The 24,802-nt window shown below is 40.1% G+C and overlaps 1 protein-coding gene and 1 long non-coding RNA gene across 3 annotated transcripts in view; one reads left to right on the top strand and one right to left on the bottom strand.

Annotated features, from left to right (window-relative positions):
* Positions 1 to 24,802, bottom strand: part of LOC124711630 — a 198,965-nt gene that overhangs the window by 110,324 nt on the left and 63,839 nt on the right. The window lies entirely within an intron of this gene.
* The window catches only part of LOC124711635, a 57,436-nt gene that overhangs the window by 19,654 nt on the left and 12,980 nt on the right, over positions 1 to 24,802 (top strand). The window contains exon 3 of one of the 2 annotated variants that reach the window (XR_007005492.1): positions 841 to 959. The exons of the other annotated variant lie outside the window; for it this stretch is intronic. This is a non-coding gene — a long non-coding RNA (uncharacterized LOC124711635). Of the gene's footprint in view, positions 1 to 840; positions 960 to 24,802 lie in introns of those variants that run through there. 2 annotated transcript variants of the gene reach the window in all.

Below are 24,802 nucleotides of genomic sequence, written 5' to 3'. Positions count from 1 at the left end.
CAGTAGAGCACTTGCTTGCAAAAGGTAAAGGTCCTGAGTTCAAGTCTTGGTCAGCCCATAGTTTTAATGACAGGAATGACACTTCCTTCCCCTCTCTTTGCAACTGGAAAGAAGCACACTGGGGCATACATTACAGGTAGGCATTGGCATTTTAACATGCATAGTCCAAGGTCCAGATGCATAGCAGCTGTCTTGCTTCTTCAATCCTGGTGATGAGACATTTGACATAATCTTCCTCAACATCATCAGCATGAAACAAAAATGTATCCAGTGTTGTTCTAGCCTCTGAAGTCAGGGTCAGGAAAAAACAATGTATAACGAAGTGTTTTACTTCAGTGTGTTGTATGGAAATGTGTTAACAGTATTACGCCTCGTCTCTCTGTTTTACATCACTGTACATATCTGCCAACATTGTATTAGAATTTTCTGTGAGGCCACTCATCTGCAGCTGGTAGGCACTTGGGTCATTCCACCTCAAAACATTCAATAATTCAAGGATTTGCAGCCCTCTATCTCAGATTTTCACAAAGCTTTGCATGTTTTCTTATACATATATAATAGAAACTTTTGGAAAATCTTTTTGGTCTCAGACTACAACTTATTTTATATCGAATTTTAAATGTAGTGGTATTCTGATGAATGGGCTCTACAAGAATGTCAATGCGAAATTGTACTCATGTACATAAATGCCTATAGCTCAGATGTTTGTGAAGCTCTTGATTTGGAAATTTTTCAGAAGTTAAGTAAAGCATACAGTTAACAGATACCCAGTTATTGAAGTAGTAAAGTTACAAAGAATATTTTTAAAATATATTAATGTATCTCAATTTTTGATTTCAGAAAAATTGCAAGGATGTGGAAAAATGCTTACATCACATTTCTCCAACCTGCTGGGAACCTGTTTTCCATTTCAAATAACCCCCTAGATTGTAAGCTTTCTAATAAAATAAAAACTTTAATGGGTCTTGTGCTAATTGACACACACATCTGAAATATAATAGTTCATGCTGTAATAGAAAAGAGTCACTTTAAGTAGTAAGTTCATCCACTCACTGTCTCACTGCCTCAGATGCAATGGTATCAAATTAACACTTCAAGTGTAAAAATTTATTTCCTATCATTTGACTAATTCAGTTATTTTTTAAAGACTATAATATACACGATCTATATGTTCGCCCAATCATCCGTTCCCAGTGATAAAAAAGTGTTCTTAAACAGCAGTAGCTTGTTTGAAACCTTTATAGGCATGAAAACAGAGCAGCAGTTGCTGAAATTCATTGTTGAGATTAACTGGCATGCAACAGTTAGTGGTCTATTTGGCCTCAGTTCCTCTTTGTCTTTCTGTGAGGCAGGCCATGTCTGTCTGTAGTGCAGTCCCAACATTCCACTTGTATAAAGTATGTTTTAAGTGAATTAGTGCTCAGTTAATTGCAGTGGAAAATGTGAATCTATGCACTGTTGGAAAATTACTAAAAACACCATGTCATTTGGCAATCTATGCCTAAGTAAAAACTCAACAAAAAATAGAAGAGCTGAGTGAAGACCAACGAGATTTGACACTGCTGCAATCCTATATAAGCTTTCCATAAGATCAAGAACGTGCTACTATATGTGGACATCACAAATACTATTACTTAAAAGTTTTTGAAAGTCATCAAAGAGCCGGCCCGAGTGGCCGAGCGGTTCTAAGCACTACAGTCTGGAACCACACAACCACTACGGTCGCAGGTTCGAATCCTGCCTCGGGCATGGACATGTGTGATGTCCTTAGGTTAATTAGGTTTAAGTAGTTCTAAGTTCTAGGGGACTGATGACCTCAGAAGTTAAGTCCCATAGTGCTCAGAGCCATTTTTTCATCAAAGAACTTGTTGTGATTCTTTCAAAAAACACAAACAAATCGTTAAAAATTCTTTGAGGTCAGTTTGCTCGTCTTTGTCTAAAATATTAAGTGCTAAAAGAATCTTTGTAAAACTAGGCCAAAAACTGTGCACGACACGTTATAAGATTTGTGAACAGAAAACTGACAGTGATAGAAATGAAAGTGATGCAGACGAACTGGAGGTGACATTTCACGAATCAATACTAAAAAGTCAAAGTATGGAGGATGCAAATAAAACTTTACATTATTTGGGGTGCTCTCCCTTAAAACTTCACTCCATTCCAAATCACAGTAAGGCTTCATATGGCAAAAAGAAGCTAGAAAAAGTTAAGTGTGTTTTGGTAAGAAAAGTGTGCCAAGCATTAGATGGCAGTGTTGTAGATTCTGATTGTAGAGAGGAAAAATTTGATGATGAAATTGTTAAGAAAGCCAAAGATTTTGGTGGCATGATACTGTTAATGAAAGAAAAAGTGATCAGTGGAAGAGTACGTGAAAAAGTTGAAATTTTAACTTTAGCTCCACCCTCTTGGTCAAAAGAAAACAATGTCAGAATGCAATGTTAGTGAGTATGTGGTTCGACAAGCAAGGAAACTGAAAACAGAAATGGGTATTTTATCAATCCTGAAACCAAAACGGGGAATGTTATTGCTGATAAAGTGGTAAAGAATGTCATTGATTGCTACCAAAGGATATTGCAAGGGCAGGATATACTAGAGAGACAATTCCCATCTGTGTACTTCATCATATCCTGCACCCTGGCAATCTACCCTCCTCCTATCTCTTTTTGCTGTACCATCTGTACTCCTTTTGTTTTCTGTGGCTGTGGAGTCATCTGTGCAGAGACCTGCCTGTTTTCTGCTACACACTCTTTGTATCCCTCCCTAGCCCCTCCCCATCTCCATAAGCTCAGGCAACTGCTTTCAGTAATTGAGTATCAATAATCAGTCTTGCCTTGCTCATAGGAGTGTGCGTTTGGGTGTCAGTGAGGTTTGTGTGTGTGTGTTTGTGTGTGTGTGTGTGTGTGTGTGTGTGTGTGTGTTCACTTCTAATATTAAAAAAAGCTAGTGCTTGAAAGCTAGAGTGAATGCTGTCTTCAGTTCCAGGTTTCTGTGCTCCACGCATAAATCTGCAGTTGCTGACTGGTTGCCTTTCCCTTATTCTTCATATTGCTCCATCCAGGATCTTCCATTATTGTTACATAATGGAATAATGAAAACACACATTCATTTACCTGCAAGATGTCTTGTATCAATTCCTTCTGCAGCTGCTTCATTACATCTTACTGGATTTGACCTCTTACGAGGTTTCCCACACTGACAAATGGTAATGAACGGATAACAGTATCAACTGACTACCTCACCCAATCACCTTACCTTTTCCCTTCTGTCCACACCATTCCTTCTCCATCCAGATCATGCATTCTCCCATCAATACCCCCCCCCCCCCTTTCCACAGTCCAGTCATGCAAGTACTCACTCTCTCTCTCTCTCTCTCTCCCCCCCCCCCCCTTTCTTTTCAAACCCTCTCACCTCTCCCTTCCTCCTTCCTCATCTTCATCCTTCTCTTTTCTCCCCCCCCCCCTCCCCTTCACCTCCACTCCCTCTTCCTACATCTCATTTTGCTCTCCCCCCTGTACTCTTTTCATCTTGTTGTGAAGCTGAGCAGTTATCTATTCAAAGACCTGCCTATATCTCACTACACCTTGCATCATTTCCTACCCCATCTCCACTTTCATCAGCTCAGGTAACTGCTTTCAATAATCAAGTATCAATAATCAGTTTTTTTGTGGTCACGGGAGTGTGCTGTGTGCAATTGAGTGTCTGTGTGGTTGTGTGCATGAATTTGTTTAGTTTTGCTAGAAAAGGAAGCTAGTGCTTGAAAGCTAGTGTGAACGCTGTTTTCGGTTAAGTGTTTCTGTGCTCCACAGATTTATCTGCTATAGGTGAGTGGTTCCCTTTCCCTTATTTTACATACATGCTTCCATTAATGTCATTTGCTACAGTACCCGACATAATACCTGACAGATCATTTAGTTGGGTAGGGTACACAGCCAATACATATTTTCTGACTGACAATTATCTTTATCAAAAATAGATTACTACTACTACTACTACTACACACACACACACACACACACACACACACACACACACATACACAAACACACAAATGCAACTCACGCACAAATAGCCAGAAATAGCCAGTCTCTGGCAGCTTGAGCCAGGTGACTCCAGCTGCCGGAGTCTCTGGCCACGTGTGTGTGTGTGTGTGTGTGTGTGTGTGTGTGTGTGTGTGTGTGTCTGACAAAGTTCTTGTTGGCCGAAAGCTATTTCCAACAGTCTTCTTGTTGTGCCTTTCTGTGACTCAGTAACTCCACTTTATGGTGAGTAGCAACTATGCTTTTCATTATATAGTTACTTCCACCTACGATTTTCCATTGTTAGGTTGATCACTCAATGTTAAAATGTGATTGGGTGGCTGGATTTCAAAATAAACAACATGCTACCAGTATTTCTTGAACAGCTACCAAGAGCTGTTCAAAAAACACTTTTCACGTTGTTTATCCTAAAATCTGCTCATGCCACAGCATTTTAATAGTGTATGACTTGTGTACATTTTGCGGCATTCCAAGTACATCTGTTTGATGGTTTATACTACACACTTGAAAATAGCTTCACTGCCGAAACTGTGCAGAAGTGAAGAATATTAAATAAAAGGTTATTTTAAGCTGTGTAATGAAAGGGAATGTGGCAGATTGTTGTGGTCTAAAACAGCAGCAGTCAGCATTAAAGTAGGAGACTTTAGCAGCAAAACTAGATACTCTAGCTGAGATAATGGGCATATATTCTAAATTTAAATGCAGCTCCTCTGTGTCCCACAGGGTACCATTTCCTCTGTACGAATGATGGCCACACTGAGATTTTCAGTGGCACATTTTTATCAGGCCTGCTGTAAACATCTGGTTGCTAACTCATACTTGTGTGAATTCATAGCTCAGCAGTTTCCAATGTGTGGATCAGCTAAACAAAGGACTTTGAGCAATGGGCCCCCATTCCAGGAAGCGAGAAGAAGCAACATTTAACCCTGCCCTCACCAGATGCCACATTAGTGACAATCATTATTCTTATTTGTGGCAAAGAGGGATAAGGCACCATTCCTCACAGCCATACATCACTAACACCAGCTGCCACAAAGACTCACTGCTTCCTGTGCCACTGCTGCCGTCACCATGAGTAAAACAAAATGTCATGCATGAATGAAGCAGATGTTTCTACCATAAAGCAGCAAGGCTGTTTATCCGCATTACAGACGCCCTTAAGCTAATTCCCCAGTCTTCTGATGTCACTGAAGATAAATTAAATAAATTCCTTATAAACTGTGATACAGCATTCAAATTAGATTCAACATCAAAACACAATATCCTCTTGAAACTTGTTAAAACTAGAATAGTTGGCTCAACCCAAAGTAAGCTAATTGTTAATGTCTTAACAGTAACTTGGCATAATGTCAGGATATTATTATTGGAAAATTATACAAATGAAAGAACTTTGAATTACTGTGTACACAAGTAGTTTTTAAGCAGTCAGTAGAAAAATGAACCTGCCATACAGTGAGGCTCACAAAATCAACTGAGAGAGGCAATTCACACGGTGATGCAGCCATCAGAGTTAGAAGGTAGCTGAGTGTTTGCCTGCAAGTTAAGACATGCAATTTTCATTCAACAGATATACGGTGGGAGAATCGATATAATAGTATGAGCTAGAGGGAAATGTATTATGCTAAGCAAAGAAAAAGAGATTGCACTCACTGAAGAATTAGCATCTGTATCACTCAGAGGAAAGAAATTTGGTTACAAAGCAAGCTTCCTGAAGTTCAGACATAACAAGAGAGTCAAATGCTACATCTGTGGGAAGCCAGGGCAGAATGCAAGAGACTGCCAAACCACCAGCAGATATGTGAAGTGTGGCAGAAGTAGCCATCAAACATGAGAGTGCAGATATAAAAAACGGGTACACACAGTCAATTCAACACCACCGTACAAACAACACAAGGGGGGACACGCTGGACAATGGATCAGTCACACTTGCTATCCATTTTTGAAGAAATGTGCAAGGAGCTATGTGAATTAGAGAGAGAGTAGGAAGAACTGGAAAAGTAGATATGAAGGACAGGGATTTCTATCGAAACCGTACAAAGACATGGGCTACAAGTCACATGGTGTGAAATGTAAAATTTACTGGGACTCAATAGTTTCTACATGAATGCAGTACAAGTGGCATGTTACAAATGTAAGAGACAAGGGCAGCTAGCTCAACACTGTATGGAGTAACCCTGGATTGTGTAAAGAAAGAAGTCGAAGAACTGGGAAACAGAAACAGGCATAAGGGAGCAGTCAGTTTACGCCAACCGAGGTAGCATGTTGTCGACAGATAGTGGGAACAAAAATGAATTTATTGAGTTATAGTGTCCACAAAATAATACCAAAATATTGCAATTGCTCATAAGCAGTGTAGCACAAATCATCCTTACACACAAGAAATCTTGAAGAGATAGATGTTGACACAAATCATAATGGATCATACAAATTAAAAGCTTATTTTGTAAAGTGATGAATAATGATGGAACAGTATATACAAAATTGAAAATTGGTGGTGGTCTAGAAGTGACTCAAAAATCTTACTTTGTGGGGGACAGGTAGAGCCTGCATAATGTGGAGTAATAGGCAGTATTTCTTTAAGAAACACAAAGACAGTCATTAACCATGCAAATGAGAAACTGAAATAGAAACTTATGGGTCAAGTTAACGCTAGCATCAAACATTTGAATGCCCTGGAAAAACAGTCAGTTCTAGAACTCTGCACCACTTACAGTAATGTATTTCATTTAGTGAGTGATCATTTGACCCGTAAAAATACTGCCACGCATAAGTCATTGTGATTAGCTGAGGCATGTGTAATCTGTTCTAGACCATACAGTGTACCACAAGCACAGAAGCGAGAGCTACAGCAAGTGTTAAAAGACAATATTCAGTTTCAGATACCGACAAATGGAACTTCCCACATATAATGACCCCAAAGATAATGGACAGCAATGATAAACAGAAAGGGTGGATAGTGGCTGATTATTGTCACTTAAATCATTGCTAAGTCAACAGTCTTCCCTTTTCCACATGCAGATAGATAGTTTATGGATAGGGAAGTATTTCTCAACATTAGATCTGACAAAATTATACTACCAGGTATTACCGGATGAGAAGGACCAACAAATAAACAACTTTCAGTACACATCATGGGCACTATGAGTATAAAAAAAACGCCCATGGGATTGAAGACTGTGTTGGTACATTCCAAAAATTAATGAATTTGGGCATGATGGGTTTGCAAGTCGATGAACTGTTCATATACTCAGACAATGCTGTTGTTTTTAGACAGTCCTTAGATGAATATAATGCCAGTTTGGTAGAAGCATTTGAAATATTGAGGCTGCATAGCTTGAGATTACGGACTGATAAATGTGAGCTCTTATGCAATGTTGTTGTTGTTATTGTTGTGATCTTCAGTCCAGGACTGATTTGATCCAGCTCTCCATGCTACCCTACCCTCTGCAAGCAATCTCTGAGTAACTACTGCAGCCTACATCCTTCTGAATCGGCTTAGTGTATTCATCTCTTAGTCTCCTTCTACGATTTTTACCCTCCACACTTCCCTCAAATACTTAACTGGTGATCCCTTGATACCTCAGAATGTGTCCTACGGATAAATCACTTCTTTTAGTCAGACCAGTGCTTCCCTTTCATGCCCCTCGTCTCTTATAACTGCCACCTGGTTTCTGAACAAATTGAAAAGAGCCTTTAGCTCCCTGTATTTTACCCTTGCCACCTTCAGAATTTGAAAGAGGCTATTCCAGTCAATATTGTCAAAAGCTTTCTCTAAGTCTACAAATGCTAGAAATATAGGTTTGCCTTCCCTTAATCTATCTTCTAAGATAAGTCGTAGGGTCAGTATTGCCTCGCATATTTCAACATTTCTACGGAATCCAAACTGACCTTCCCCGAGGTCACCTTCTACCAGTTTTTCCATTCATCTGTAAAGAATTTGTGTTACTCTTTTGCAGCCATGAAGTATTAAACTGATAGTTCAGTAATTTTTGCACCTGTCAACACCTGCTTTCTTTGGGATTGGAATTACTATGTTCTTCTTGATGTCTGAGCATATTTTGGCATCTCATACATCTTGCTCACCAGATGGTAAGAGTCTTGTCATGGCTGGCTCTCCCAAGACTATGAGTATTTCTAATGGAATGTTGTATACTCCTGGGGCCTTGTTTTGACTTAGATTTTTCAGTGCTCTGTCAAATTCTTCATACAGTATCATATCTCCCATTTCATTTTCATCTATGTCATCTTCCATTTCCATTATATTGCCCTTAAGTATATCACCCTTGTATAGACCATACTCCTTTCCCCTTTCTGTTTTCCCTTCTTTGCTTAGAATTCATTTTCCAGCTGAGCTCTTGAGATTCATACAGGTGGTTCTCTTTTCTCCAAAGGTCTGTCTAATTTTCCTGTAGGCAGTATCTATCTTACCCCTAGTGAGATTAGCCTCTACATCCTTACATTTGTCCTCTAGCCATCCGCGCTTAGCCATTTTGCACTTCCTGTCGATCTCTTTTTTGAGACGTTTTTATTCCTTTTTGCCTGCTTCATTTACTGCATTTTTATATTTTCTCCTTTCATCAATTAAATTCAATATTCCTTCTGATACGCAAGGATTTCTACTAGCCCTCATTTTTTTACCTACTTGATCCTCTGCTGCCTTCACTATTCCAGCTCTCAAAGCTACTCATTCTTCTTCTAATGTATTTATTTCCCTCATTCTTGACTATCGTTCCCTAATGTTCTCTTATGAAATAAAGTCACTTATTTCGTACAAGCCCACAGATTCTTTAAAACCACACCTAATGAAGGTTAGTGCTGAAAAATAGTACCCACAGCCATGTACCACAAAAAAAAAAATAATTAAAATTTAGTCTTGGATTAATAGTATACTACCAATGGTTCATAAACGGTTGCAGCAGGACAGCTAGACTATGACATGAACTCTTAAAGGGGGGTAGGACATCAAACAGGCCGACTTGGAGCAGGAGAGGCATCACACGAAATTTTAATTTCCAGTGTCTATACTTTTACAAATAAGTTCATAAAACTTTGTCAGCATCACCAGGAAGGATTCAGGATTCACACTCCTTGCAGTGCAAATTTGATAACATAACAAAATAATTTTCTTTTTTACGTGCGAAATTTCATTATTTTTTCACTTACTAATGGCTGCATTTGTTGCTATAGGTACACTTTTCTTCATAAGTTAGAGAGATTCTTCAATGAATTTTGCACAGCATACATACCATACTTACAGGTGTATTAAACTCTAGAATTTATTTAATTTATGAAAAAATGAGTGAGCTGTTATATTTTAAACTTCATGTTTAGAAAAAAACACAAATTTTATAGTTAATTACCTCAATTTTTACCACAGTTTTTAATAGATTTGGAAAATTCTTGAGTTTCATACACCTTTAAGTATGGTTTGTATGCTGTGCAAAATTCATTGAAGAATCTCTCTTACTTATGAAGAAAAGTGTACATATAGCAACAAATGATGCCATTAGTAAGTGAAAAAAACGATGAAATTTCACATGTAAAAAAATTACTTCGTTATGTTTTCGAACTTCCACTGCTATGAGTGTGAAAATTCTGAATCCTTCCTGGTCATGCTGGCACAGTTTTATGAATTTATTTGCAAAAGCATAGACAGTACAAATTAAAATGTCCAGTGGTGCCTCTCCTGCTCCAAGTCGGCCCATTTGACGTCCTACCGCCCCTTAAGGAAAAAAGAAAAATCTGAGTGGGAGAACAAGCTTGAAGATGCATTTCAGATGTTAAAACAATATAATACACTGGAGAGCCAAAGAAACTGGTATACCTGCTTAATATCACATAGCGCCCCAGCAAGCATGCAGAACTGCCGCAACACAACATGGCATGGACTTGATTAACGTCTGAAGTAGTGCTGGAGGGAACTGACACCATGAATCCTGCAGGGCTATCCATAAATCCATAGGAGTACGAGGGGGTGGAGATCTCTTCTGAACAGCACGTTGAGAGGCGTCCCAGATATGCTCAATAATGTTCATGTCTGGGGAGCTTGGTGGCCAGTGGAAGTATTTAAACTCAGAAGGTTGTTCCTGGAGCTACTATATAGCAATTATGGATCTGTGGGGTGTCATTGTGTCCTGCTGGAATTACCCCAGTCCGTTGTAAAATGCAATGAACATGAATGGATGCATATGATCAGGCAGGATGCTTATGTATGTGACACCTGTCAGAGTCATAGCTAGACGCATCAGGGGTCCCATATCACTTCAACTGCACACACCCCACACCATTACAATGCCTCCAGCAGCTTGAACAGTCCCTTGTTGATATGCAGGGTCTATGGATTCATGAGGTTGCCTCCATACCTGTACACGCCCACCTGCTCAATATAAATCGAAACATGACTCATCCGACCAGGCAACATGTTTCCAGTCATCAACAGTCCAATGTTGGTGTGCAAGGGCCCAGGCGAGGTGTAAGGCTTTGTGTCATGCAGTCAACATGGGTACTTGAGTGGGCCTTTTGCTCTGATAGCCAATATCAATGATGTTTCGTTGAATGGTTCACATGCTGACACTTGTTGACAGCCCAGCATTGAAATATGCAGAAATTTGCAGAAGGGTTACACTTCTGTCACACTGAATGATTCTCACCGTTCTTGCAGGATCTTTTTCCACCTGCAGCAATGTTGGAGATTTGATGTTTTACTGGATTCCTGATATTCATGGTACACTCATGAAATGGTCAAATTCCCACTTCATCGCGACTTCAGAGTTGCTGTGTCCAATCACACATGTGTCAACTATAACAACATATTAAAACTCTCTTAAATCTTGATAACATGTCATTTTAGCAACAGTAACCAATCTAATAAAAGTGCCAGACATTTGTTGTCTTATACAGGCGTTGCTGACCGCAACACCGTATTCTGTCTGTTTACATAGCTCTGTATTTGAATATGTATGCCTACGCCAGTTTCTTTGGCGCTTCATTGTAAATCCACCGCGCAACTGCTACGGTCGCAGGTTCGAATCCTGCCTCGGGCATGGATGTGTGTGATGTCCTTAGGTTAGTTCGGTTTAAGTAGTTCTAAGTTCTAGGAGACTGATGACCACAGATGTTGAGTCCCATAGTGCTCAGAGCCATTTGAACCTTTTTTTTTTTGTAAATCCACCAATACTGCATTATTCGGATTTTACAAAATGGTTCATTATAACTATCAATGCAAGCCAGGGTGCACTTGGAGCAGTACTCGGTCAGGGCTAAACAGGAAATGACCTACCTGTTGCCTACACCTCTAGAATGCTTCATAAAGTGGAGCATATTACAGTACAATAGAACAGGAACTGTTGGTTATAGCATTTCAGATCACATGTATTCAGGAGAAAGTTCACTACATATCCTAAGCTACTAGAACGTGTAGCAAGTGTGACTGATCTATTGTCCAGCCTAGTGAAGTTCAGATGAAGTTTGACGAATTTGATTACAAGACTATATACAACAGTGGCAAAAGTAACAAAGGACCTGATGCAGTGTCACACGTAAGAGATTTGCATAACTCAGAAGATGATGTTGAATACTCTGTGGGTCTGGAGACACACTTGCAGAGCTATAAATAAGTAAGAGAAATAAAAAAAATTTTGAAGCAATTCCATGAGTTGCCACAAGGCAGATGCCAATAAATATTTTCACATGTGCAAACATATGAAGAAACACCAAATGTGATTGGTTATGAAGCAAGATACTGCACAAAACATGTGAAAGTGAGAGAAGTCATGCCAGATGTGATATTTGAATTGCTAGAGAAAGGTAACCAATATGTTTTAACATTCCAGGCTGCACTGACAAAATTCATTGTTGCTGAAACAATAAAAAAACAAGATACTAAAATAGTAGTTTGCATCTTAGTGGTGAAGATTATTTTACAATTCAGACTACTGTATGTGTTATTAAGTGACCAATAGAGTAACTTCATGAGTGACATGCCGAAAAGAATGTGCAAGCTACTCAAAACAGAGAAGATACATACTACTGTGCACCTTCTGCAGAGAAATGGGGTTTAGAATAACTGCATACAACCCTAATGGAATTTCTCAGCAATTACATCAATATGGCTCAAAATTATTGGGATCACTTGGGTACTTCTCACTTTATGAATAATACCACACCACATACAGCAAAAGGATACATTCCACAGGAATAATTTTTTGGAAGAGTGTGCAAAATACCAGGCACACTGTGGAAAGCACCTCCCCCCCCCCCCCCCCCCCCCCGTATAATACAATTATTATGATGTTGCACTTGAATTAAAAGAGAAAAATGAAACAGGTGCACCAATGACTGAGGGAGTTCAGCAAACAATGTAAATTAAAAAATAATGAATATTATAACTGAACATAAAACCATAAGGCCAATGATACAGCATTATTGTACGACGAGAGCATATGACAGGGTAGATAAAGAAACTGGATAGTTTATGGAGAGGACCTTTTATGGTTGGGCGAACATAGGGGCCAAATGCAGTTATTCACATTAAGAAAAATAGGTACCTCCTGGCGATGGAAATTCACTAAAGGAATTTTTATAAATTTCAGATGAAGATACTGAAATTATGTTTTGCAGCCATATCCCAAATGCACTGCTTATCATGAGAATCTTAGGACAAAACCAGGACTTTCACGCTGAGAAATTCCACTCATCGCCAGGACAATTCTATGATAGTGAAAGCTCACAAATTTGGGCAAAGCAGAATGTGAAAAGGTACAACAAGCCTTAAGTTGCGACATACTGAAAATTCATAATTTTCAATGCCTAAAGATGAAGCACAAATTGCCCAGTCATAAAATGATTATTGTTATTCGATAATTTGACACATCAGTAGAGATCTGGCCAATGATTCCTTCCTCTAATTCTGTTAAGGTTCTTTGAAAATTCCAAACAACATTAACACAGAAAGTCATGAAAATACTTCAGGATGACTGGCTGTATGAGCTGGGATGATGAGCAATCATTTCCATACCACTGGGCCATAATTTGTTAAACAATATTCCATCTATTAATCAAAATTTTCCAGTGACCACTCCTTCCTTTTCTAAGGCCTCTATGGACTTCAGAGCAATGTTGGATCTTCCATTTGTTTGGCAGAAATGTTGAGTAGTGTTGCAATGATTGGGATATCACCAGTGTTGCATGTTCTTCAAATGGATTCCACAAAAGAGTGTCAGTATCCTTGCGTCCATGCCCATTTTTGTATACTACTCTGATCTCATGTTCCTAAAGCTTCAGTAACCATCTTGCTAATAGCCATGATGGATCCTTCAGGTTTGATAGCCAGTATAAAGAACAGTATTTAGTGACAACAGTACATGGTGTGCCACATAACTGGTCACAGGATTAACAGATTACCCAAACAACTGCAAGACACTCTTTTATGGATCTGGAGCATCTTGGAGAATACTCTGGAGGAGTAAGCAATGATTCTTTCAGTGCTTTTCTGGAGTGGCACAAGAACTACATCTAATCCATTATCATAGTACTGACACTACGTACATTATGTACATAATATCAGTACATATAGTATCAATACATCAGTACTACCATAATATACATAGTACATTACTGATAGTACTATCACTATGCATTCCATCTCAGCATTCTGCTTGACAAGAGCCAGTAATAGTGAAGATATTTATGTGGAGTAATGTTGTTGGTGCCAAGAAAGGCACATAAAATGGAAAGTACAGAGCATTATGTTTACGTTTTAGGATGAAAGAACTGAAAAAGGTTCAGATAAGACTTACTACTATGGACCTATAATCAAAAACATTAGGTGTTTTTCACACTGAGTGAATGATAATAAATTAGAGGTCAATGGGCCACAAAAGAAAATTAATAATTTACAATTGCAAGGATCACAACTATGTTTCATTTGGGAAAGATATTTGTGTATTTAATGTGTTATAAATCAAACAATGGAAACACCAGATAGGAATACCAACAATGTAGGAAAAGACAGGTTGCTACTTACTGTAAAGCCTTTGTCAGTAAAAGAAACATACACATAGCACTATTCACACACACATACAAACACAGAAAGAAGTAGGAAAATATGGGCTGAGGGAAAGGAATGAAAGAGAAAACCACATTTCAAAATTATGCACAGAGCACAGTTTTAATTATCACTAACACTTGGTTTAAGGATCATGAAAGAAAGTTGGAGATACTGGAAGGTTTCAGATCGACTATATGATGGTAAGACATATTTTGGAACCATCTTATACAAAGTAAGATATTCCCTGGGGCAGACGCGGACACTGACCAGAATGTACTGGTTGTGAACTGTAGATTAAAAATGAATTATTTTCAAAACGGTAGGAAATTAAGGAGATGGAATGTGAGAGTTTTAGAGGGAGCATTAGGCAATGACTGGCTGATACAGGGGAAAGAAATACAAGGTAGCTTTGAGAGATGAAATAGTGAAGGCAGCAGAGGATTGAATAGGTAAAAAGACAAAGCCTAGTAGAAGCCCATGGATGTCGCAGGAGATATAAATTTGAAATGAATAGTTTGGCACTCACCGTATAGAGGAGATGTTGAGTCACAAACAGGGACAGTGAAAAGACTGCTATGCATTCAAGCTTGCGGCCAACAGGCCTTCTTCTGAAGTAGAAAACACACACCCACATTAGCACAAACACAACTCACAGGCATGGCCACTGTCACTGGCTATTGTCGCTAGACTCACCCATAACTTTGTACGATGACAGTAACAGTGCAGTGGTGGGGCTAAGGAGGAGGTTTGTTGTGGGGAGGAGGAAGGATAGCAGGGTGGGGTGGGGGTAGGTACAGTGCTGCTTGTGGAAGCATGCAGGGATGTGGTGGTGACAGGGTAGGGCACTTTCCCTTCTTTCCCCTCTCTCCTCCCTGATGAAGGAACAAAGTTCCGAAAGCTAGGAATGTAAATTTTCAGTTCTGTTTTATGTGTATCTATCGGCTGTACTGAGCTGAGGTAAGTACTGGCCAGCCCCTCTATCTCTTTGTTAGTATTTGTTTCACATCTTATATGAGATTTTCCATTAATCATTTAGATCACCTATATGGTCCACATCCTTCATTGTTTTGTCCCTTTTGTCAGCTATCACTTACGTCTGTCATCTTAACACTTTCTCTTCTTCAGTGTTTTATATATACATAAATAAATATTTTCGTCACCAACTGTGCTAGTTTCATCTTCCTCCTATTATCTTGTTCCGTTTATAGTCCTCTTCTCTTTTTTATTTATTGATTTATTTATTCAACATTCCATAGTTTTAACGTTCGTTATCCGCTGTTTCCCAGCCAACAATCACTGCCAACAATCTCTTCCACACCTACCAGTATCATCCATTTCCGTCGATTTCTTGTTGCTGGCGATATTTTTGTGCCATTGGCTATCTTTCTCTGCCACAAGAAAAATTTTTTGGGACATTTCTGCCCCACCCGCGATCTTTTTTGCGGCACACGCGATCTTTTTTGCGGCACGCGCCATCTTTTTCGCGGCACGCGCGATCTTTTTTGTGGCACGCGCGATCTTTTTTCGCCACTCGCTATCTCTGTTTTTGAGCTACGTGTGTTCTTTTTCCCCTGATCTGGACATACTTGCTTGGTCTGGTCAACTTTTTCCGTATTTTTCTTATTTAGTGGTCTTCCTTTGGTATTGAACATTACCAACACAATTTCTTTCCTTCTCGTCCTTCCCTCCGTGTTTTACTCTTTCTTATGATTACTATTTCAACTTTAGTTATTTAATTTCCCTACCCACCAGTTACCCACTATGTACCCTAATCCTATACCACATTATTTACATTCATTCCGGAAACATGCATTCACCGTAGCCAAACTGCAATCCCACATACTTTTCCTCCAGTCCTGCTTAACCTTTGGAATTACCCCTAAAGGGCTTACCTTAAAAGTTCCCATCTCCGGGTGCAATTCCTCCTTCCACCAGTCTCTCCTGGACTTCCAGAACCTTCAATCCTTAGCCCTTACCCAACTTGTCCTGAATCTCTACACTACTTCATGTAACCACCATTCCCAACAGCTCCTATCTCTCTTCAAAGTCCTCCACCTATCAAACCCTTGCTTGGAGAACACACTGAGGAACATCATCCTAGAAGCCAGCTGCAAACTTGAGTTCCATGCCACACACCACCTGAAAAAACTATCCACAGTGCTAGTGTAACACCTAAGAAGTGGGGTCCCTCTCCCTATCCCTCACAAACACCAACCACAACAGAACCTTCAACAAACCCCCCTCATAGCCAACAAACCTAGCCTAGCCACCCTCCCCTCCCCATCCCAGCACATACCCCACACAGACCAAATCTCAACTATAACCACAGTCAAATGCCACATATCACCAGTCCCAATTCAGTCCTAAACCTCCTCCAGAGACATCTGTTCTATCAAAAGGCTTAACCTTTAGCCCCACACCTAAATTCAACCACACTGCCCTGGTTAAAGATCTCCTCTCATTCACCCGGAACCTCAACTGGAAATATCACTTCACTACCCAAACACAGCCCCCAAGTACTAGACCCAGTGTTGAACCCTGTCTAGAACAGTTCCGACTGCCTTCTCAAAGGGATCCTCCTCCCCTCCCCCAAAACCATCCCTTGCAGACATTTCAGGAATTCCTCACATCCAGTGTTGCCTCCCAGTCCTTCTTGAAGAACATCCCGACAACCCCCAACATCACCCCAGCTGAATCCCGTGCCATTAAGGAGCTGAAAATAGACCGCTCTATTGTCATCCTCCCGGCGGATAAAGGCTCCACAACTGTTGTACTTGACCGTGTGGAGTATGTGGCAGAAGGACTGCGTCAGCTCTCTGACACCTCAACCTACAAAGCTGTTACCCAGGATCCCATTCCCTCCATCCAGACTGAGCTGCAAAAAATCCTAAAAATCCAAGGTCCCTCACAAGGCCTCACAACGGCTTCCATAGACTTACTCACTCCACCTGAGTCACGTACCCCTACCGTCTACCTATTACCCAAAATCCACAAAGAGAACCATCCTGGCCGTCCCATTGTAGCAGGCTTCAAATCCCCAACCGAACGTATCTTAGCTCTGGTAGACCAGCACCTACAACCTATCACCCGCAGACTCCCATCCTACATCAAAGACACAAACCACTTCCTAGAACGCCTCAAATCCATTCCCACTTCTCTTCCACCTGAAACCTTTCTTGTCACCATAGATGCTACATCCCTTTACACAAACATCCCACATACCCATGGTCTCTCTGCCCTTGAGCACTACCTCTCCCAACGCCCACCCGAAGATCTTCCAAAAACCTCGTTCCTTATCACACTTACCAACTTCATCCTCACCCATAATTACTTCACTTTTGAAGGCCAGACCTACAAACAAATCAGGGGAACAGCCATGGGAACCAGGATGGCTCCCTCCTATGCTAACCTCTTCATGGGCCGCATGGAGGAGGCTTTCCTGAAGACCCAACAGCTGCTTCCCCTGGCCTGGTATAGGTTTATAGATGACATCTTTGTGCTCTGGACTCATGGTGAAGAAACACTCCTTAATTTCCTCCATAACCTCAACTCCTTTTCGAATCTGAATTTCACCTGGTCCTTCTCCAAAACCCAAGCCACCTTCCTGGATGTTGACCTTCATCTTGTTGAAGCTCACATCCACACCTCTGTCCATATCAAACCCACAAACAAACAACAGTACCTTCACTTTGATAGCTGCCATCCTTTCCACATCAAACGCTCCCTTCCCTACAGCCTAGGTATTCGTGGCAAACGTATCTGCTCCAGTGACGAATCCCTCAACAACTACACCAATAACCTGACCAGTGCTTTCCTCTCCCGCAACTATCCTGCAGACCTTGTCCACAAACAGATTTCCCGAGCAATACATTCATCCCCGTCCAACGACAATGTTCCTACCCCCAGACCACACAGAAGCATCCCCCTTGTCACCCAATATTATCCTGGCCTCGAAAACATCAACAAATTACTCCGCCAGGGATATGACTTTCTCAAGTCAACCCCTGAAATGAGATCATCCCTTGACAAAATTCTCCCCACACCACCCAGAGTTGCCTTTCGTCGCCCCCCTAACCTCCGTAACATCCTTGTTAAACCCTACAATATTCCCAGACTACCTTCTCTACCCAGCGGTTCCTACCCCTGTAACCGACCCCGCTGCAAAACCTGCCCCATGCATCCCCCCACAACCACCTACTCCAGCCCCGCTGCTGGTAAAACATACACAATTCAAGGCAGGGCTACGTGTGAAACTACACGTCATTTATCAACTGACATGCCTGCACTGCACAGCCTTTTACATCGGCATGACAACAACCAAACTGGCTGAGCGCATGAACGGACACAGACGAACTGTCCGCCTAGGAGATGCCCAATACCCAGTAGCGGAGCATGCCCTCCAGCATAATTCTAGGGACCTAGGAACCTGCTACACCGTATGTGCCATTTGGCTTCTCCCACCCAACACCAGTCCCTCTGGACTGCGGAGATGGGAACTTGCACTCCAACACATCCTTTCATCCCGCCATCCCCCTGGACTGAACCTACGTTAAACAACCTCACTCCCATTCACTCTTCAGTCTTCTCCTCTTTCCCTTTCCTCTTTAGCCATTCACGCATCTTTTCATCCTACATAGTTGTGTTTATCTTTATACTATATACCTCTTTACTTCTGTATGCATCCTCTTTGGTTTGAAGCTGGCAAAGTACTTACAGTAGAGTATCTTTGGCTTCCCTCTGACAACCATGCCTCCATCCTTGCTACCCTCCCTGTTTACCTTTCCCTGTTGCTTCATAACCTGGGTTGTGAGTAACTGAATCCACTTTCCCTTCTTCCCTTTTTTCCCCTCTCTCCTCCCTGATGAAGGAACAAAGTTCCGAAAGCTAGGAATGTAAATTTTCAGTTCTGTTTTATTTGTATCTATAGGCTGTACTGAGCTGAGGTAAGTACTGGCCAGCCCCTCTATCTCTTTGTTAGTATTTGTTTCACATCTTATATGAGATTTTCCATTAATCATTGCTCTTATATAAACAGACATAGGTTTTATTAAAAAGGAAAACACTGCATTTTCTGCAAAATTTTGCAGAACTTCAGGAAGTTTTTTTTTCTTTTTAATATTGTTAACATGTTCTGCCAAGCACTGACAGAAAATTCAGTTAAAGACATAGAGACTGCAAATATTGTGAAATGTTGGTGTTTTTTGTCTTTATGAGCAATCAGGCTATATCTGTATTACATGTTGTCATTCTAAGATTTTTCTTTAGAGAAGCCCTGTTTTTTCCATTTCACACCAAAACTTCAGATGGCCCAAAATTGCTATTATAATCTCTCTCTCTCTCTCTCTCTCTCTCTCTCTCTTGTGATTTGGGGATGTGAGTGGAAATTATTAACTATTAGTTCTTTCAACTTAGTCATCAGCCCATTGAAAAATGAAGTAGACCAATTCTTATCTCACAAAAAATGGGTTATGATCTGAAAGTGTTGGTGACAACCATTTGTTACATTTGCTTGGGAGACATTGATAAATACGGTAGAGAATGCTCGCATACAGCTCCTACCCCTTCAAAGGCAGGGCTACCTGTGAATGTAGTAATGTGATATACAAATTAAGCTGCAACCACTGCGCTGCTTTCTACATGGGCATGATAACTAACATTCTATCTGCACCGATGGCCACCGACAAACTGTGACCAAGAGACAGCTAGACCACACAGCTTGAACTTTCTGCCCAACACCTGTGCTTCATTTCAGTGACTGCTTCACAGCAGCACCATCTAGATCCATCTTATCAAGGCCAGATGTTCTGAGTTGCCTAGGTGGGAACTCTCTCTGCGATATTCCTAAGTTCTCATAAACCACCTGGCCTCAAACTTCACTAGTCCCTGTCATAGATCTACCAATCCCCCTCAGTGTTCCCACTCCAGCACAACACAGTCTTCTATTCTGTCCACTAGTCCTTTTCCCCTTCTCTACTTCTCTCCTTTTCCACTCCCCCCCCCCCCCCCCAATCAAACCTTATGACTGCAGATAGCAGCCCTACCCTGTCACCACCACATCCCTGCATGCTTCCACAAGCAGCACTGTACCTACCACCACCCCACCCTGCTATCCTTTCTCCTCCCCACAACAAACCTCCTCCTTAGCCCCACCACTGCACTGTTACTGTCATCGTACAAAGTTATGGGTGAGTCTAGCGACAATAGCCAGAGACAGTGGCCATGCCTGTGAGTTGTGTTTGTGCTAATGTGGGTGTGTGTTTTCTACTTCAGAAGAAGGCCTGTTGGCCGCAAGCTTGAATGCCTTCACTATTTCATCTCTCAAAGCTACCTTGTATTTCTTTCCCCTGTATCAGCCAGTCATTGCCTAATGCTCCCTCTAAAACTCTCACATTCCATCTCCTTAATTTCCTACCATTTTGAAAATAATTCATTTTTAATCTACAGTTCACAACCAGTACATTCTGGTCAGTGTCCGCGTCTGCCCCAGGGAATATCTTACTTTGTATAAGATGGTTCCAAAATATGTCTTACCATCATATAGTCGATCTGAAACCTTCCAGTATCTCCAACTTTCTTTCATGATCTTTAAACCAAGTGTTAGTGATAATTAAAACTGTGCTCTGTGCATAATTTTGAAATGTGGTTTTCTCTTTCATTCCTTTCCCTCAGCCCATATTTTCCTACTTCTTTCTTTTCTTCCTCCCCCTGCTAAGGAATTCCAGTCATCAATCACAATCAACTCTCCTTTCCCTTAACTACCTGAATAATTTTCTTATATGATCATATATTCATTCAGTCTCTTCATCATCTGCAGAGCTAGTTGGCATATGAATATGTACTGCAGTAGTAGATGTTGGCTTTGTGTCTATTTTGGCTGATCTCATACAGTCCGTATTACAGTGTAATACTGAATACTGTGCAACCAACATTGAGCAAGTGAAGGCTCTTTTAAAACAGGCATATCAAAACTGTGCTACATCGAGCTTTGCCAGCGTACCATCTTGATGAAAAACATAAGTTACAGACAGTTCTGTTTTTATTTGTGTCTTCACATCACTCAAAATAACATTCAAATCAACATCTTATGTGACAGTTTCTTTGTGTGTGTGTGTGTGTGTGTGTGTGTGTGTGTGTGTGTGTGTGTGTGTTTTTTTTTTTTTTTTTTTTTTTTTTTTTATTAAAAATGTGGGTATATGACATGTCCCTTGCTGGACACAACACTTGGCACATGAAGATCAGTGACAAATTTTGTTCAGGAAACAATGAGGGCATCTCCAGATTGTATGTGGGCCAGCAGTCTTTTCTCAGCTTGATTTTTGCTTCTGATGTACAAATCTTCTTGTCACAGAAGAATATGGTCTGCCCCGCAGGATCACAGAGCTCATCAAACACTGAAGTAAATTGCAGTAACTGACTCACTTCACTCTAGCTGTCTAGGACAGCACATATCTTACCTTCAGTGTGTAGGAATTCTCAGAGATCCTTCTTGACGATTCCATGCATTTTTGGTTCATTTACACCAAAAATCTTTGGCAAAGATCACAAAGATTGACTTGGATTTTCCAAAATCAGCACTTGAACTCCCCATGATGTGTTCTTTCAAGTGATGCTTCTTCATCAGTATACAGGAATATTCATTTCACTGTACTAAGTCTGAATATTACGCCACAAAATTATAAATTGTGAATGTCAGGTATTTAAAGAAGCAAACCATACTTGCTGCTGTGCATCCCCGTGTGAAGGTCTTTTATTGTATTCTGCTCTTCGTTCTAACATCGTGGCCATTTTGAGATTACAACTGTTTACCAAGAACAATTGGAAATGCAGACAGAAAACAACAAACTCTGTTGGAAACGCAATATGGCAGGAAATTTAAATTTAGATTTGTCCAGATTTTGGTGATGCATCTGTATTCTTAGGTCCTTGATCTCATTTTCACTGCTACCAGTTCACATTACAATTATACATTAACTAAAACTCTTCCCTACTCATGCCAAATAAATGATGCCTCATACAAATGGATCACATTTTCCTCATGTGTTGGCATTGCAAGCCCACCAGACTGCACATACACTACGTGATCAAAAGTATCCAGACACCCCCAAAAACATACGTTTTTCATATTAGGTGTATTGTGCTGCCACCTACTGCCAGGTACTCCATATCAGTGACCTCAATAGTCATTAGAAATCAAGAGAGAGAGAGAGAGCAGAACTCCGCAGAACTCACGGACTTTGAACGTGGTCAGGTGATTGGATGTCACTTGTGTCATACATCTTGTAACACCCCAAGGACAGAAAACCCCAATTAACAAACTTTGTGAAAACTTAAAGTAGGGAAGTGAGTCATCTTGACAGTTACAAAAACTATTGGTGATAAAAAAAAATTAATTACACTGATAATGTTTTGATTAACAACTATAACACCTAAATACTGAGAGTAACACACAAAAAGGAGATAAAAGAAAAAGGTTGTCATGCATTGTCTTTTAAACATCTATAGAATAAATTTAAATTCATATGAACGAAGGTTAAATCCAAGGAGGTAATTCGGTCAAAGATAACATTTACCATGGAAGACAGTTGTAGTCACATCGAAAAGGAAATTCAATGTGCTTACAATGCAACTCGAATATGGAAATGTTTAGTTAGTTGCTCTTGAGTCGCTCTAGAGTACTACTGCAATAGTCTTCTGGAAGCAAACACTATTAGATTGTTTCAGTTGTGAAAGTTCGATAGTTTGTGAGAGAGAGACTAAAGCCATACTCAGTTATTTGACTGAATAAAGTAATATTTATTGTTATCAACACAATGGTGATTTTAATTGAGTGATACTGATTTACTGGACTTAACCTTCGGATCAAAGAACAGTTGCGAACTTGATAGTAATGGATCAGTGACAAGTAAAACTATTCGTAGTCTTGAGTAGGATACAATAATATAAAGTCATGGAGAAAAATCAATACGCCGTTCAATCAAAAGTTGTCAGTGTCATGATTACTGGACTGATGAGAAGTTAATCTCGAATGACATATCGGTATGTGTGCATGATAGGGACAAACAATTAATTACAAAAAAATTAATAAAGTATTAGTCAAGAGATAAATCAGATGTGTCGCCTACATGAGTCAAGGAATAATATTACGTATTTTCATGCTAGTGATTGAGTCTTTTAAACAATTTAAGTGACTGTGTGAAGACAGGAATAACTGACGGTGAAAGGTGAATAACATAAAAATCACCATTACAGTGTGTTACAAGGATGTTTCTTTAACATAAGTGATCTCTGGAGATACATTGGGCCGTTGTTAATAATTTGATGTAGCAACGGCATAGCAAAGAATTACAAACAGCATTTATTAATCCTCACGAAGGATGATGTGAAAAACAACCGTAATGATAGGATTAAGAACCAAGATTTCACTGCTCAATGAAACTAACTGGGCATAAGATAAAGATAAACAACTGCAATTTATCAGTTAACAAAAATTGATAAGACTGTTAAGCAAAAACAACAGATTATTTCTTAAGTACGTGAAGAGCTGTGTTTTATGAGAGTTACAGGTGCTGTTCCATGTCATACTGACAGGGACAAACATCATTATGAGTCACATCTCCTCCCAATGAGTGCAGGAGGAAGGAAGGATCGTCACATCAGCTGGCGCCTGCAACGCGGGACCCAACGATGACAAGTGTCACATTAGTTGGCATGAGGGCTGACAACGCCGGACCACCCATCGTTTTGCGATTCAACCAGCCGAGACAACGTGTGGACCTCAATGCCTCTATGATTGCTACGTGAAGGTCAATGCTTCGTGACTACAAGGTATCTAAGTACGGAGCAACGCAATGCGTTGGAGAACTGTTTGAGCGCATAACGTTGTTCGAGACAGCAACATAAGTACAGACATGGGCAAAGCTGCAACAACACCAAATAGATGATAAACAGTAAGCTCTAATCAAAATATGTGATTATTCAGCTACCGTAGATTTCATTATTTTACTATATTGGTAACAGTAACATGTTCATTGTGCTTGTGTCAAGTAAGAGTAAAAGCAGTGTAGTTTGAATATTGTAATTGTAATAACTGTAATTAACAAGATTTTCCATGTCCAAGCAAAGTAGGAGATTATATAGTGATTTTGACAAAGCCATTCCAGAATCTGGTGATGAATTAAGTGAATTATCTGGACATGAGGAGATTAATAGAACAATTGTTAATGTAGGTGGAGAATAGCTTTACAAAGCCAGACAAAATTATTACTCCTAGTGTATCTGGTTCTGGAATGGAAAGTAAGGTTATGGAACTAGATGATAATAATTCTGATTCCAAGGAGAAAGCAGGCAATGAATGCATGATGAATGTTGCACACACCAGTTCAGGACATGTAGATGTACTTAGTGCTATATTATCAATGTTAAATATGTGATTTAAATACTAAGATAGCTGAACAACAAACAACTTTAGCTGAACAACAAGCAACTTTAAATACTAAATTCTATGAACAACAAGAAACTTTAAATACTAAATTTTCTGAACAGTGGGAGATGTTAGAAATTAGATTATCTGACATTGATGCTAGGATAATGGAGCAGCAAGTATCCATCGATGCAAAATTTAGGCATCGACAACAGGCCTTAGAAAATAAATTTGCAGAACAACAGGCTGAAATGGTCGCTGCTTGGGAGGACAAGTTAAGTCAACAGCAAGTTGATG

This window comes from Schistocerca piceifrons, chromosome 1 (genome assembly GCF_021461385.2).
Source record: "Schistocerca piceifrons isolate TAMUIC-IGC-003096 chromosome 1, iqSchPice1.1, whole genome shotgun sequence".
In the NCBI taxonomy this organism is placed as follows: domain Eukaryota; kingdom Metazoa; phylum Arthropoda; class Insecta; order Orthoptera; family Acrididae; genus Schistocerca; species Schistocerca piceifrons.
Note: the sequence above shows the minus strand (reverse complement) of the source record. Positions and strands in the feature narration are given on the sequence as shown.